This window comes from Panthera pardus, unplaced genomic scaffold (genome assembly GCF_024362965.1).
Source record: "Panthera pardus isolate Hobbes unplaced genomic scaffold, ASM2436296v1 HiC_scaffold_16, whole genome shotgun sequence".
In the NCBI taxonomy this organism is placed as follows: Eukaryota; Metazoa; Chordata; class Mammalia; order Carnivora; family Felidae; genus Panthera; species Panthera pardus.
Window position 1 is genome coordinate 93,287,181 of NW_026526721.1, and position 15,863 is coordinate 93,303,043.

The 15,863-nt window shown below is 42.5% G+C and overlaps 1 protein-coding gene across 4 annotated transcripts in view; it reads right to left on the bottom strand.

Annotated features, from left to right (window-relative positions):
• Positions 1-12,597, bottom strand: part of FNDC3B (fibronectin type III domain containing 3B) — a 358,808-nt gene extending 346,211 nt beyond the window's left edge. For 2 of the 4 annotated variants that reach the window (XM_053903638.1, XM_053903637.1), the window contains exon 1: positions 12,468-12,597. The gene's annotated coding sequence lies outside the window, so the exon portion shown is untranslated. Of the gene's footprint in view, positions 1-11,551; positions 11,664-12,467 lie in introns of those variants that run through there. The other 2 variants (XM_019463183.2, XM_019463180.2) reach the window with 1 other exon arrangement.
• Positions 12,598-15,863: the final 3,266 nt, after the last annotated feature.

A 15,863-nucleotide genomic window follows, 5' to 3' on the forward strand; every position in this document is an offset into this window, starting at 1 on the left:
GTCCTGAACTCACCTCAGTGAGCTCACTTTCTAAAGATGGAGTAGAGAACTAAAGGATTTCTAACAAAGGAAGCATTTAGGGATGCCAGCTCCCCAGGTTTAGCCTGGGCCGTCTGGGAAAGCACAGGGCTCCTCTGAATCCTGAGGTCACCTTTCATTAACCACAGGGGCTGCTGCTTTGAGCTCAGAGATGAGGCTCGCTCTAGTCAGTTCTGTGCTGGTTCCCTCCCTGTGGTTGCCTCCGGAGCAACCCAAACACCACAAACTACTAGCCTCCAAAGGAGAGAAAGGGTTAGTATTCGGAGAAGCAGGATCTGCTTTTCCAGGTGCAAATTAGAAGCACAGGATCTTGCTCTGTGCAAAGTAACTTACATGAAAGGCTTCAAGGAGAGGGATGCAAGTAAGATGAGCAAAACTGAACCACCACTCAGTGAAAAACCTCTCAGTTTCTCAGACGTCCGAACAAGACAAAAACTTCACTACCATTTCCTAGCCCACTGCTCTAGATTTTTCCCATTCACTACATTGAGTTGCTTATATATTACTTTCTACCAAGTATAATTTTCTTCTCTGGTTTCTCTCATCCTAGGGTTAAGTTGCTATTACAGAAAACAATTTAGGAAAATCTCTCTTGGGAAACATCCAGAATATCATAATTGTTTCAAAAATAAATTTTAGGCTTCTGGGCAATAGACAAGTTCAGCACATGGAAGGCCTTCAACTAACACTTGGCTTTAGAACCCAGCTCGCTACATTGGAAACACAACTGGATGTTATTCCAAGTCGGAGATACAAATAAGATATTTCATGTAAACTACTGAGAAGCAGTGTAATGAAGCTGAAAAAAGTTCTGGGATCAGTCTAGGTGATATTCTTAACCTTCTCGAACATGCCTTCTAATCTTCAATTCACTTACCATTTCTAGGGCACCTGGTATGCACCAGCTTCTGCTGTAGATACTGGTAACACATACAGAAAAACAAAATAATATCTACCTTCCAGGGCTAGTTTTTTGAATATGGCATATATATACATATATACATATATATATATATATATATATGTATATATGTATATATATCTGTATGGAAATGCCTGGCATGTGGTAGGTGCTTCACAATTGCTGGTCACTACTATATTTCACATCTGACTTGTGGTCACAGAGTGTAAGTTTAGCGCACAAATGACAAGTGTCCTAAGCCAGTTTCTATATAAAACTGCCAAGAGCTGGTTATTGTTTTACCCTAAAGAATATGAGGATAGGGGGAGCCTGCGTGGCTCAGTCAGTTAAGTGTCCAACTCTTGATTTCAGCTCATCTCATGGTTCGTGGGATCAAGCCCCGCATCAGGCTCTGCACTGACAGCACACAGCCTGCTTGGGATTCTCTCTCTCCCTCTCTCTGCCTCTCTCTTTCTCAAAATAAATAAATAAATTTTTTTTTTAATAATAATAAAATAAAGACTCCCAGATCCCACCCCAGACACAATGAATAAAAGCTCCCTTGCACCATCCACCCCACTCATGCTATAATACTTTAAAGATTCTTCTCTTCTCCAGTATACTTTAACTCCACCTAAAATAGCTGAGGCCATTCTCCTCAAGTTTCTACGACATGCTCTTTGACCCTTTCTCCATGGCTTAGTTTTACACCAAACACTTTGGCCACTAGTCTAGCAGAATCAACTACCTCAGCTGGGCCCCCAATATCTTAGCAAGGCACATTTTGGTTTTTTTCTATCCTTTCATGTCACCCTTCTAGAATGTCCCTGTAAATTGATCATTTTAAACTACCACAAATCCCTGAAAAGTTACCTTTTTCATAAAATAACTTTTAAGTTTTTATTTTGAGAGAGACAGCACAAGTAGGGCAGGGGCAAAGCGAGAGGGAGAATCCCAAGCAGGCTCTACCAGGGCAGAGCCCCACACAGGGCTCGAACCTGTGAACAGTGGGATCACAACCTGAGCCAAATTAAGAGTCAGTCACCCAACCGACTGAGCCACCAGGCGTCCCATAAAATAAATTTCTTAATTTATAATTCCCAAACTGAGTCCCAATAGATAGGCAAAATATATACAATCAAGGACCACATTTTTAGGAAATAGAAATAGAAGCTGTTTGTTAAAAATTTTCAAAATCCATTAGTAATCTAATATAGATATGAAAAAGCTCATGTATTCTCTGGAAAACCCTTATTTACATACTTTTTTCTTTTTTTTCCTCTTTTTTTTTTTTTAACCATAAACTCTACATCCAACATGGGGTTCAAATTCATGATCCCCAGATTAAGAGTTACATGCTCTATGGACTGAGCCAGCCAGGCACCCCTTTCATTTCTTTAAAATAGTAATAAATGAAAAGCCAGGCTTGCACTGAAGGTGACTCATGCCTTTGTTTTGTTTAAATATTATATCTCTACTATGAGAAAAAAATCAGGAACACTGTTGGAAACACAACAATGTCCACAATATGGCCCATGCTTCAAAGAGGTCCACGTCGGTAGAACAAATACTGACTGAGCACCTGAGATAATGCACCAAGTTTAAATGGCACATTCAACCTGGGAATTCATCCACTCAACCATCCAAGGAACATTTACTATGCACTCACCATGAACAACCCTCAGTTAAATCAGTAATCATCCTCACATTCAAGTAAGGGTGACAAGGAGACAACCAGACAGCACGGAAAAGGACAAGTGTTCTAAAAAGTACAGGTAGAGGGAGAGAAGAATTTAAAGAAAATACAAAGTACCTAAAATGATGGTTCTGGAATGGAATGAGGCTATGCAAAATGGAATGGGACGTTCTTTTCTTTTGAGTAGGCCGAAATCAATGAGGAACACTCTGCAAACACGTTATAATTCATTTCTCCACTAGATATAAAGACACCATGACTCTCAGTACCTTTTGGTATCAGTTGGTAATGATAGTTACCTCTAGAGCAATTAGTGGGCCACGAAAATGGCCTGCTATGGTATGAATGCTATTTAAATACACAGCAGAGAAAATACAGTATACCCGTAGAGAGGGCACAGCACACACACACTTCCACCATACCTTTGCAACTCTACACTGTTTTTTCCAGGAGTTCAGGAATTAACGAACTATCAGGGACAATAAATACTTTTGTCTAATTACATATGCATGTAATTAAAGTAATGTAATCTTCCCTAGAGCTTACTTGTATATGAACTTAAACCTTCCCATCTGAATTTTTGTATCTTCAGTATTCCTAGCATGCACTTCACATCTGATGTTTAAGCTTTGTACTTTATCACTTAATGAAAATCCCACCACCTTTTTATAAGTGGCCTACCCAAACCCAACACCAGTATCTCAGAAGGAAAACAAAACAAAAAACAAACCGCCAACGCTCAGGGTGCAGGAACGACTACAAAATTTTTAGCTGCTAGAGACAAGTTCAGATGCATAAAACAGAATACTACATGCTTTTCTTTCACTCTATCCCTTCCAACAGGGTTTAATCTAAGGAACTGAAGAATGTTAGCACCTAAACACTTCCAACATGAGTACTGAGATGACTTAGGCCGTTTCTCTAAGTGGAAATCAAACTTCTTCCTAAAGTACTGAAGATGACCAAATGGAATAAAAAATATGACAGGTCTAATTGTACATCCCTGGTTTTTAGATGACTCACAGTGAAATTCGGGATAGACTACCTTTATGTGCCTCTCCATAGTCTGCGGATGTTAATAAACTACCTGATTCATCTTAATATTAAAATGTCTTTTTGTTTTCCCCTCCAGAGATCTACTACTTTTTAAATAGCTTCTTAAATTCAAGTCAGTTCATCAAATAAGGACTCTCCGAACTCTAAAAATGGCCTAGGGGAATCTCCCTTTAGAATGCAATAGGAGGAAGAAAAGGAAAAAAAAACAAAACAAAAACACTGCATACCAGCATGGAGGTAGACCAAGGGGGAGCAAAGCGAGACAAACTGAGATGGTATGGAATAAATCTCCTTCAATATTTTTTTTTTATTGTAGTAAAATACACAAAACAAAACATCGAACATTTTGAGCGCTTTTCAGCATACAATTCAGCGGCGCTTAGCACATTCACAGTGTTGTACAACCATGACCATGATTCGCTTCTAAGACTTTTTCATCATTTCAAACAGAAACTCTATACCCATTAAACAATAACTCCTAGTCCCCCTCCCGATAGTCCTAGTAATCTCTGTTCTACTCTGTGACTATGAATTTACCTATTCTAGGTACTTGGAAATACACAGTATCTGTCCTTTTGTGTCTGGCTTATTTCACTTAGCATGATGTTTTCAAGTTTCATCCATGCTATACAATGTATAGGAATTCCAATATTTTGTTATGGTTGAATAATATTCCATTGTATGTATCTACCACACTTTGTTTATCCATTCATCTGTGCATGGACACTGGGTTGTTTCCACCTTTCAGACATTGTAAACACTGCTACCATAAACACTGGTGTGCAAGTATCTGTTTGAGTCACTGCCTTCAATTATTTGGGGTACATACCTAAGAAAAGAACTGCTAGGTAATTCTGTACTTAATTTTTTAAGAAACCACAAAACTCTACCTTTTACGTTCTCAACAGCAATACACTAGGGTTCTGATTCAATGTATGTTTAAGTATTTTCTGATTCACTAATTCAGAATGTTTATTTCTATAACTCTAAATCGGAATGATTTTTCCTGAGACAAGAAAAACCACAAAAGAAATATCCAAAGACTTAGTATTTTCCTCCTAAACAATTTAAACAATGGAAGATACAGAATGTATCATAACAAAAATTTTGTTAATATAAAAGGAAGCATAATATCCTAAAAATATCTTCAGCATCCCACACATACAATTTGCAACGTAAAAACAGGTCAATCTGACCCCTAAAAAGTCACATACTAAAAAATTTCATTGTCTGAATAAATGGATGTAAATATACTGAGATATTTTTAAAGAAATTTACTCTTCTTACCGGTCAGTTCATTCAGCACCTGCAATGAAACTGTCCAGGAAGGTCTTGCTTTAGTAAAAGCAAAGGAGAAGGGTGTGTGATGAGTTCATTTAAATACTACTTGCATGACTTTCCCCAAGTCAGCCCCAATAGCAGAGGCAGGAGAGATCGCAACTAAAAGCAATAATGATGTTCTTAAACCTTTAACACCTGCTCTCACCAATCTGCCATCAAGTGCTTACAGGTGGTAAAGAAATTAACAAGTAGCAAAGCAAATGTCAACAGAAAAACTCCAAAACCCAATGAAGAGGCATAGTTGGAGTCTATTGGTGGGGGCAGGGTGAGATAGATATTTACTTATTGTTGTGATTTACTCTGCATCCAGAAATACATTTCTAACTTTTGCTGGTAAACTGTTCCTAGAAGGGGATGGCATTGAGTAAATCAACAATGTTAAAGGGCTCCTGCATCTCTGTCAAAGTCCAGCAGGAGTACTAGCTTCAACCCTTAATGCAGTTTTGCACACTTTTAAGTAAACTGATTTTTCCAAAGTGCTTAAAAGTAGTTTGTTCTCCTAATTTGGTAAATATTCCCTCTGAAGATCTACTTAAACTTCTGTTACAGTAAAACCTTTTCATATAGAATAGGAAACCAAACTTTATCTTAGACCCGCCTGGATACTTGCAAATTCCTAATTAGTTACATCAAGAACAATGGAGTTATTTTTAATAGAGATCCCTTTCACATGTTGTGGAGAATCCGAGTCCCATAAAAGTAAATTAAATCAAGCTATTTCCTGGGATATTTCCTGAAGATTTTGGAATCTTCAATTACTTCTCAAACATAAGACATTTGCTCATACATAAAGACAATTTTCTAGACAATTATTTCAACAGAAAGCTTTTCACAATTGAAGACTATGAGTTAGTATTAAACCAACTTAGTTTAGGTAAATTTTCTGATTGGTTGCCTTTATAAAAATCTTCATCTTCCAGAGTCAAAACGGGGATGTATCAGAAGCCTTAAGCTCGGATATAAATTTAGTTTTAAACATAGCCTGTAAGCACTCCAATTTTAACACTTCTCAAATTTCAGAAAGGATTAAAGAACTGAAGTGCCACCATCCTGCCCTAGGAGTTTGGTGGCAGACACGGTTCTCTACACAACATTCCAAAAATATGAGCAAAATACCCCTTCTCTTGTAAGTTAGTAAAAAATGCTTTGCATTTGCCCCAAACAAGTCAGAAGAGAGCAGAATATTACATTAACAAAGAATCTAGTCTAGAACTCAATACATGCCTTCTGAGTCAACAAACAAGTGATGAAAGAAAATTAAATTTTAAAATCAAGCATAACCATATAATAGAAGGAATATTTAAAAACACTGATGCTTACTTACTAGAATCTCAAATAATGCTAACTTCAGCTCAATCTCACTAAAATCTTCTCCCTCCAGTTGTTTAAAACTGACAAGCAGTTGTCATGATATCAAAGAAACAAAACATTAGGAGCCAATCCCTGAACCAACAGGGAGTATTGCCAAGGGCATCTCATCAGCCAAGGGCATTGCAAATTACAGTCCAGGAGTAACGGAATGCTAAACCTGCATAGCTCAACCCGAGACAAAAAAGATTCAAGGACCGATCTACTGTCAAAATGAGAAATACCCCACCTGTGGATGGCTAAACACCATGTCTATCTTACCCGATTTTCATTTGGTGGCTTAAAAACTTCCTGTCTCCCTATCTCCACCCCAAATCCTTCATATTTCTGGTCAACAAGGACCGATCCTTGCCCATAAACCTGAACCAAAAACACCACCACCACCACCACCACCACCACCACCACCACCACCACCACCACCACCACCACCACCACCACCACCACCCACCCCTGCCGCTAAGCTTGTGACCAGGGGCTAGCCTCTCCTTAGCTCTACCCTGCAAAGTGCCCAAGGACCATCAATCGTGAGCCTGTTCTTCACCCCTACACAGACCTGCCTCTGTCTCACCACAAGGATTCAAGTATTTTCTGCCTCGCTGAAACACGTAACACCATACCATACTGTATAGTCTAAGGCAAAAAAGGATATATGTGTATACACGCTTATGAGTAGTTTCCTATTTTCAAAGGCATTCAGAGTCAACTATAGAACGATGCTTCTCCTCAAGCACTTAAATGCATTCCCCACAGCTGCAAGGATGAGAATTAAGGTTTGCTTGAACATGCCTTACCACAAAAAACTCATTTAATGGATTAACCTCATTAACATGAATAAAAGGCAATTGTAAGTTCTAAAATGGAAATGCAGGTAAATTGCAAAAATCCCTCTACACTGAAAATATTCTCCTCCCCACCACCACCCCCCCCCCCCGCCCCCATTCTCAGCGGTAATTACGGAAAGCTCAAATAATAGGCTTACTAAGGTACTATACAATGACTAAAGCCCTGTGCCTCTATCATTCAGTATTGGAAGTTCCTCTAAAAGATTGCACTCTTTTCCCTGCCTCTTAAGAAAAACCCTGAACCACGCAAACTGGCATGCCACGTCAGCAATGCTAGCCAGCTATAGGCTACATCTAAGGAAAAACTTCCCCAAAACATGGAGCTGGGATGACTTATGTACAGTACAATTTTTGAGAGGTCACAAAGGAGAAAATGAACACAGCAATCTAAAGCTTTAAGCTTTATTTACTCATCAGAAAGGGGAAAATAAATCATTTTTCAAACTGTCCACATGCAATGTGGACATCCCTAAAAATGTGCAAATTAATAGAATAGGAACAGCTCAGTTTTAAACTTTGATATATAACAAACTATGGAGTTTGCATACTATTTCCCCAAATACTTTTCAATACACTGACTCATCAATCCCTTGGGACAACTATTTGCGGGGGGGGGGGGGGGGGGGGGGGGGGGGGGGGAATGACACGGATGAGATGTTTTCTCTTCATAATAAAATCAGGACACCTAAACTGAGAGAGGTTCAGAAGTTTATCAAAACACACAGCTAAAAAGTAAAGCAAGTCTTTGGCAGCGTAGATGTTCTGATTTCAAACTGATGCTCTGAAGCAGCCCTCACTAGACTTTTAAGATTTCTAATCTTTGCCCATTATTTGCCAATCTTTCAACATCTTTTATCTTTCAAAGTTTTAGTAAGGCTCCCATTTGTATTAGTGACTTGACATTCAACAAATGGAACCATGCATCATGAGTTAAACGGTGTTTCCTGTATTGGTCATACTCACGAGAACACTGTAATCCTATTTATAACGTGGTCTTTATCCTGGTTCCTTGAAAATAACTGGGCTCCCAAGGGTCAGAAATGGGTATGAAAAGGGTGTTTCAGCTCTCTCAACAGTGTCATTAACTAATGACTTACCTGTGACTGAATTTACAAGTTTGAAACAGCTTGGAGGCCATGCAATTCACAGAACACTAACATGATACAGATCAACTTAGAGCTGATTTAGAAGTATAGGTCTTTCAGGATCATGTAATGCTCTAGCGTCGGGATAATGAACTGCAACCAATCCTGGGAAATACGGTAACTACAAAAGGTACAACAGATTCAGATATATTTATACTGAACCTGGAAGTTACTTCTTTAAAAATCCTAACAAAAAGAGATGACTTTACCATTTGTCTTTCCCTGCAAGTAGTATGCCTCCCACACACAAAAGTATTCGACTACTGGACATTTATGTACAGAATCCAGATGAAGGCTTATTATTTAACATGAGTTGAAATGTTCACGATTTCATACAAAATCAAGAAAGTTGTTGAAATTCCTTCTGTTAAAAGAATTCTAAAGTGCAACAGAAATAAATGAAACTCACTAATCAAAAAACCACTTGACCATTTGCCACCAAGTGTTTCTGGAGGTTTATTTTCATCTTAAATATATTCTTCCCAATTCATAGATGAATCTAGTGTTTTATATCTGAATTTTATTCTTTGACAGTAAAGCAATGATTTTAATTCTTCAGATTACATGTCCACCTACATAAGGAAAAGCGAACGATGGTTTCACTGTATTATTTACCTGACACTTATGCAGTCATATGAAAAGAATCACCCACTGAACTGGCAAACATGGCTATTAAGCGGGTCATTTTTTTTTTTAACTCCCCATCAGTGACTTTTCATATTGCCTATTTACACTCCTGTATTACACTAAAATAACCAAAAAGGTCTGCCTTTTCAGCAATTCCTATAAACAATTATTTCAAGCAAACAAGAAAATGTCATTTAAAGTTTTGTCCATCAGTTTTAATTATGCTATGTAAGCATTTTTTTTAATGTGCTTATTTTATCCACTCCAGGTATAAAAGCAATACTGAGCTATCGCTAACTCAGCATTTAAATTCTACTAGAAGGTTGACTCTAAGCATCTTCTGGTGGTAAAAAAGAACACTGAACTAGATCTAAAAAGCAGGATGATCGAGTTAAATGTGAATGTATCTGGGAATCAGAAAAGTTCTACACTGTGATCTCCAATATGGTAACCACTAGCCACAAGTAGCAGTTTAAAATAACTAAAAGTAAATACAATTTTTTTAAGAAGTAAGTAAAATGTAAAACACAGTTCCTCGATTGCAGTAGCCACATTTCAAAAGCACAAAAGCTAATGTGCCTGGTGGCTGCCATGCTGGACAACACAGCCATAGAGCTATTTCCATCATTAAAGAAAACCCTGCTGTTGGTAGCAATGTGATCTTACACAAGTCAGTTTCATTTCTGAGAACTTCAACACCCTTGTGTATAAAATGCTCATAACATCGCCTAAATGTAAAGATTGTTATTAGAACTTTAATGAGATAATGTATTTAAAACCACAGTACACAGGCCTTAGTACACATTAGATATTCAAGAAAGAGTAGTTATTAATATGATTCTACACTAGACTTCAACCAAGGATGGCAACCGTCCTGGGCCTTGTCTTCCTAAACTGTAATGTTTGAGAAGTTCTTTTGGTTAACTTCTAAGGACACTATCAAAATCCTTCCATAGTAAATTAAGTGTTAAGGAGAGCCATCACTTACTGAATAAATTACTACCTAGACTCCTAGAGCTTCCTAACCAATCCCAAGCATTCTTCCCAAAACCCCCAAAGTCTGTCCTAAAAGGTTACGGGAATATCTTTCTGGAACTGTATATACTGTAATTAGAAACTACAACCCCTATTCCATGATGATATCTTGCACTTTTAACATCTCTTTTAAAAGAACATGATCTTTACAGATACATGTTTCTTTCTTAGTATTTAAACCAAAACACTTTAAAAGCACATACGAGTTTAAACACAACTTTTTAATGATTTTTTTAAACCAGCTATGCCTCATTCTTAGCCATTTGTGGGTGACCCTCTAAACAAAGTGAGAATTACACCTTCATGGTGAGGTCCCCTTTGCAGGGCCAGAAACATGCCCAAAGGACTTTACTCTCATTAACAGCTGTTCCCTGGGAACCAGGGAACTGAATGAACGCTGGGTCCACAAAGCCTGCCTCCAATGAGGGGAACCAAGCCCCCCCCCCCAAAAAGCACAAAACCAGGGCCACTGGGCTGCCTTGGGTTTCTGGACCTCTTTCCCCATCCTGTCCAGGTCCCCAGAGTCACAGTTTAGCCTGAGAGTGGAAAAGCACTCAGGCAGTAGAAATCAGAACAGAGCGGTGCATTTTTGCCCAAGGCCTGTAAGCCTCAAAAAAAAAAAAAAAAAAAAAAGTGTTATTCCAGAGCAGATTTCTTTTCTTCCGGGTCTGTCTGCTCCCTCTGACTCTTTGCCCACAACCACAGTGCCTCCCCTTTCCCAAATGCCCCACCTCTCTCCACGCTTTAAAAAAAAAAAAAGAAAGAAAAAAAGAAAAAAAGTGGCTTATTCCTCTCCCTTAGTTTTTCCCTAGCAGGGCCTGGAAACTGGCGGAAATTCAAATCAAATTAGCTGCACATTAAAAAAAATAAACGGACAAGCAATCAAAGGGTGCCCACCCAACAAAAGACCTCGCCCGTTCCAAAATATGATTAAGCCTGAGTGTAAGAGGGGGAGGGAGACTAGAAACCTACGGGGATGGAGAGATAAACGTGCGGGATTGGGGGCCCCAGCGTCGGCTCATAGCGGGCCCAATTCCAAAATTTTGTTCCAAGGAAATGCTAGGCAGAAGAGAAAATAGAAAAGTTGTAACTTTTAAGGAAGTCGCAAAACGCACTGTCTGGATAATATGCCACTGCTTCCCTTCGTCTGGGATGGCAGGGTGGGAGTTGAGATCGAAAAGCTCCAACTCCAATCGCGCACTCCTGGAAGCCTCTCCGCAACGGCGCCTCCAGGCGGCCCAGCCCAGTCTCCCGGGGACATCTGTGCCCCGTGCTCGGGCTCCCACGGGGCGCCCCGGTCCCGGACCTCTGGGAAAGTTCGCTGGCACAGCCCGAGGCCCTACTTTCCTCCCAGGGTGACAGGCCCTTCCCACGCTGGCCGGCCCCCGCCCCGCCGCGGGCACCAGACGGTCCGCGCGGCCCCTCCCGGCCGCCTCCGGGCGCGGATTCCGCCCGCCCGCCCCACCCCCGGCCGGGGCGCCCCTCGGGGTGACCGACTGACCGGAGCTACGCTGGCCCACACACCGGGTCGCCCGCTCCTTCCCGCCGCGCCCCGTTCCCCCCGCCCGATCTTCCAGCCGCTAGGCTCGCCGAGTCCGGCCGTGGCCGCCGGTTACCGCCCCCAGCCCGGGGGGAGCCCGGGGGGCAGGACGGGGAGGGAGGACGTGGCGCGCACGGAGGTGCCAGCGGGCGAGGCGGGGAGGTGTCCTGGAGAGGCCCGGCCGGGGACAGGGGGCCGGCTCGGCTCCCGGGGCTGCGGGCCCGGACCCTCCCCGCGAGCATCCCAGGGTTCCTGAGGTCCCCGGCCCGCCCCCGCCCGGCGCGGAGAGGCGGCCCCAACTTCCAGCCCCACTTCGCACGCCCGCCCTCCTCCCTCCACCATATGGAAATCTACAGCCTCAGAAATGTGACACGTCGAAGATTCCTCGGCCTCTCCGCCCGCCCTCCCCCCTCCCGGGCAGCTGTTCCTGCCGCGGAGATTCCGGGAGGGGGAGCAGATTCCTCGGACAGAATCTGCTGGGAAGGATGGGGAGGGCGGAGGGGGGGGGAGGGAGAGCCCGGGAGCCACTGCCAGATTTTTTTTCATCAAGAAGAATCTACCCGCTTCTTTCCCTCCTCCAAACCCAGGCAAGCTGGGGCGACGGGAGGGGGGGGCAGAGCCCAGCAAGATGCGGCCCCAAAGTGGAGACCAGCCCCCTCCCGGGCCCCGTGTTCCCGGGGTGTCCAGGCGAGCGCGGGGCGCCCTAGCACTCTGCGCCAAGTTTTCCCCGGGAAGCCCGGCGCGCCGGAGCGCTCCGGGACAGGATCGCACTCCCGCGGACTCCGCGTCCGGCCGGGGGCTTTCCAGCGCGCGGGACCCGGCTGCCGAGGTGCGGGGGTCCCGGTTGCCTCCAGTCTGCCGATCGTGCACGCCTTACCTTCCCTCGGGCTGAAAAGCGGGGCTCCGGGGCGCGCCACACACCGGGTCGCCCACGCCTTCCCAGCCGGTAGTCTCGAGGATCCCCGCTGCCCCTTCGCCGCTCCCGCCGCCGCCGCCGCCGCCGCTCTCCTCCTCCTCCGGCCGCCGCCGCCGCTCAAATGAACTACCAGGAGGGTTTGATGGGGGATTCCGCCATGTCAATGATGTCGGGACCACATGGGGATTTGGGGCCCGCCCACTGCCGTAAACTGCAGAGTAAAACCGCCACCACAATCTCAGCTCCGCAGGACTGTGGGAGCCTCCCGTGCGCCCCAGGCCTGCGCAACTGACGAGACACTCTTTGATTCAGCCAGACTAAAGAAGTCGGAGGCTTTGGGGAACTAGCAGCTCCTAAAACTCGAGGGCTGGCGTTCTGCAACAGATCACCAAACAGCTATATAAATGCAGTGTTTGCTGAGTAATAAGCAAAGACTCTATGACGCTTTTTCATTTACACATCTATTAACTTTTTTTAAATCCCCACAAACTTGTGAGCTATTTTGTCACTCCCTTGTCTATTTCCCACAGCACTTGTTCACACAACCAACATAGCATGAACAGATTTTATTATACCAAAGTTAAAATGTCTGTTTCCCCCTTTCAGTACTCATATGCGCTCACAAGGGCACTGATCCGTATTCATATCTGTATTTCTGTCCTGTCAAACATAGCTGAGTGCATAATGGGACCCCTTAGATAGATAACTGTTGAGTTTATATTAAGTAAAATGGTAACGTATTCCTCTTGTAGAGGCTCAAAGTGATTAACGGAGTGCATCCCATCCCACCCCTCAAATTATCCAGGAGGGAAGAGGCAGTTTTCCCTGCCCTCTCTCCTCAGCTTCCCAGGTATTCTAAATAATGGCATTCAGCATCAACTATCTGATTAAAGTTATTGTACATAGTACTGTATTAAAGCCAGAGAAAACATAAAGAATACTGCAATGAAAAATGTTTTAAAAAGTTGTTATAGCACTCAGAGCTTAGCTCAGACATGTAGAGATTGGGATATTATCACAATTGCCTATGAAGAAGGGAGGAGGAGAGGGAGCAGAAGGAGAAGAAAAGAAAGATGTGTCCAGATTTCATGTTAATGAGTTTCTTGAACCTGGCAAAGAACTGAAATTTCAGGGCAAGCAACTAACCCCAGTCTTCTCAATTTCTCTTGCCTGCTTTTACTTCCTTTTGCCAAGTCTTTCCTTCCACATGTGAATTTAACCTTCTGCCCTCTGAAGTTTGCCAATTTATCTACTCATTTCAATTCTTCACATACTTTACGATTAATTTATTCAACAAACATGTATCAGGGGTCTTTATTCAAGGCACAATGCTAGGTTGATGCCGGGGATACAAAAAATGATTAAGACCTGGGTGCTTGGGTGGCTCAGTCAGTTAAGCATCTGACTCTTGGTTTTGGCTCAGTGTTTGTGGGTTCAAACCCCACATCGGGCTCTCTGCGGACAGCACGGAGCCTGCCTGAAAATCTCTCTCTCCCTCTTTCTCTGCCCCTCCCCTACTCTCTCTCTCAAAAATAAATACATAAACTTAAAAAAAAGTTTCTTTAAATGAACAAGACCCAATCAAGTGGAGGACATAAGCACTAGATTCAGAGCGATGTGAGAAGAACTAAAAAAGAATTACAGAGTTTATGGGGACAAGAGCTATCAGACTGTGGGGAGGCGGGCAGTGATTTAGCAGGAGCTCAAAGACAGACGTCTGCATGATCTTAGGACAGTGATGAGGATGAGGTATGCTCCAAACAAGTGACAGCACGTGCACAAGGACAGAGGTGTGCTTCCAAGTCATGAGAGTTCAGCGGCACTGCAAGACCTGGCTCTGGGGGGAAGCTGGAAAAGCTGAGACCAGAGCTGGAGGGGCGGCGGGGGGGGCACTGCGTTTTTTCTTTTCTTTTCTTTCTTTCTTCCTTTCTTTCTTTCTTTCTTTCTTTCTTTCTTTCTTTCTTTCTTTTCTTTTTTTTTTTTTTTCCTTCCCAGGCAGGACTATCACCTAGGTTAGAACCATGTTTTTAGAAAGATGGCTTCAAGAGCCCCTTTGGAGACATTTGGCTGAAAGAAGCCAATAAGGACGGAGGGCCACGCTTGCCTAGATTCACTATTATCTCACACATCCCCAAAATCGAATCGTAAATTCCAAAAAGAAAGGAGCTATTTCTCAGTATTCTGGTTTTTGGGTTTTGGTTTGTGTGTGTGTATCCTTTTTTGGTCCTAAGTTCAGCAAGTGCTTGAATCCTATTTCTCCTCGCACACTCCTGTTTCTCTCCTGATTTCAATTATTTCTGCCTGTTTCTTCCACTAGACTAACTTCGTTCTAATTAAGAAGAATAGATATATAGAATACAGTTGTAACTGTATGTTCATATACATGATCTCAGTGCTTCATTCATCTTCTTATCCCAGCACCTCATACCAGTTTCGGCACAGAAAGAAACCACAAGAAATGTTTGCAGAATGAGAGGAAGTATGGGGTAGGCAAAGGGCATGGAAATTATAATCACACAAAAGCCAATGATGATGGGCAAGTTCTTAAAGTTCTCTGAGTCCTCTGTTAAACATTTAAATAAATATTTATTTGTTAAATGGTGATTTGCCTTCTGTTAAAGTTGTAAGAATTAAAAGCCTCGAGCAGCCAATACTCAATAAATAAATATTGGTTTCTCTTTGAATGAATGAATGAATGAATGAATGAATAGAACAGGAATTGGAAACTTCAAGGAAAAAGATGGACCTTCAAAAGGGCTCTCAGGGGCACCTGGGTGGTTCAGTCAGTTGAGCATCTGACCCTTGATTTCAGCTCAGGTCATGCTGATGGTGAGGAACCTGCTTGGGATTCTCTCTCTCTCCCTCTCTCTCTCAAAACAAATAAATAAACATTTTTTAAAATGTCAGAAGGGCTCTCAACTGTACGTTGAAGGGTTCAAATTGAATACAGTGAGGTTATAGAGTCATGGAGTGATTGAAGTAGGTTTCAAAGCTGACTATTCTGGCAGCAGGATGCAGAAGGCCCTTGCCAGAAAGGCATGCCCTGAACCTACCCTGGATGGGAGATGATACAGACTTAGGCCAGAGAGATGGTCTGCAGATGGGAAGGAGGGCCTGACTACAAGGCAACGAGTCTTCCCATATGGTGTTGACAACCCAAGTCACCTGCCTCTCTAGGTCCTAAATTATGGAACTGTAATCATAACTTTGCTCCAAAAGCATTTTAGAATTTGCTCAATTACAAAAATTAACATCCAAATGAAGATGCCTGGAAGATAAGGTCTGTATGAAAATATACAGACTTGTAAGCCTTTCTGTGTGTGTGTGTGTGTGTGTGTGTGTGTGTGTGTGTGTGTG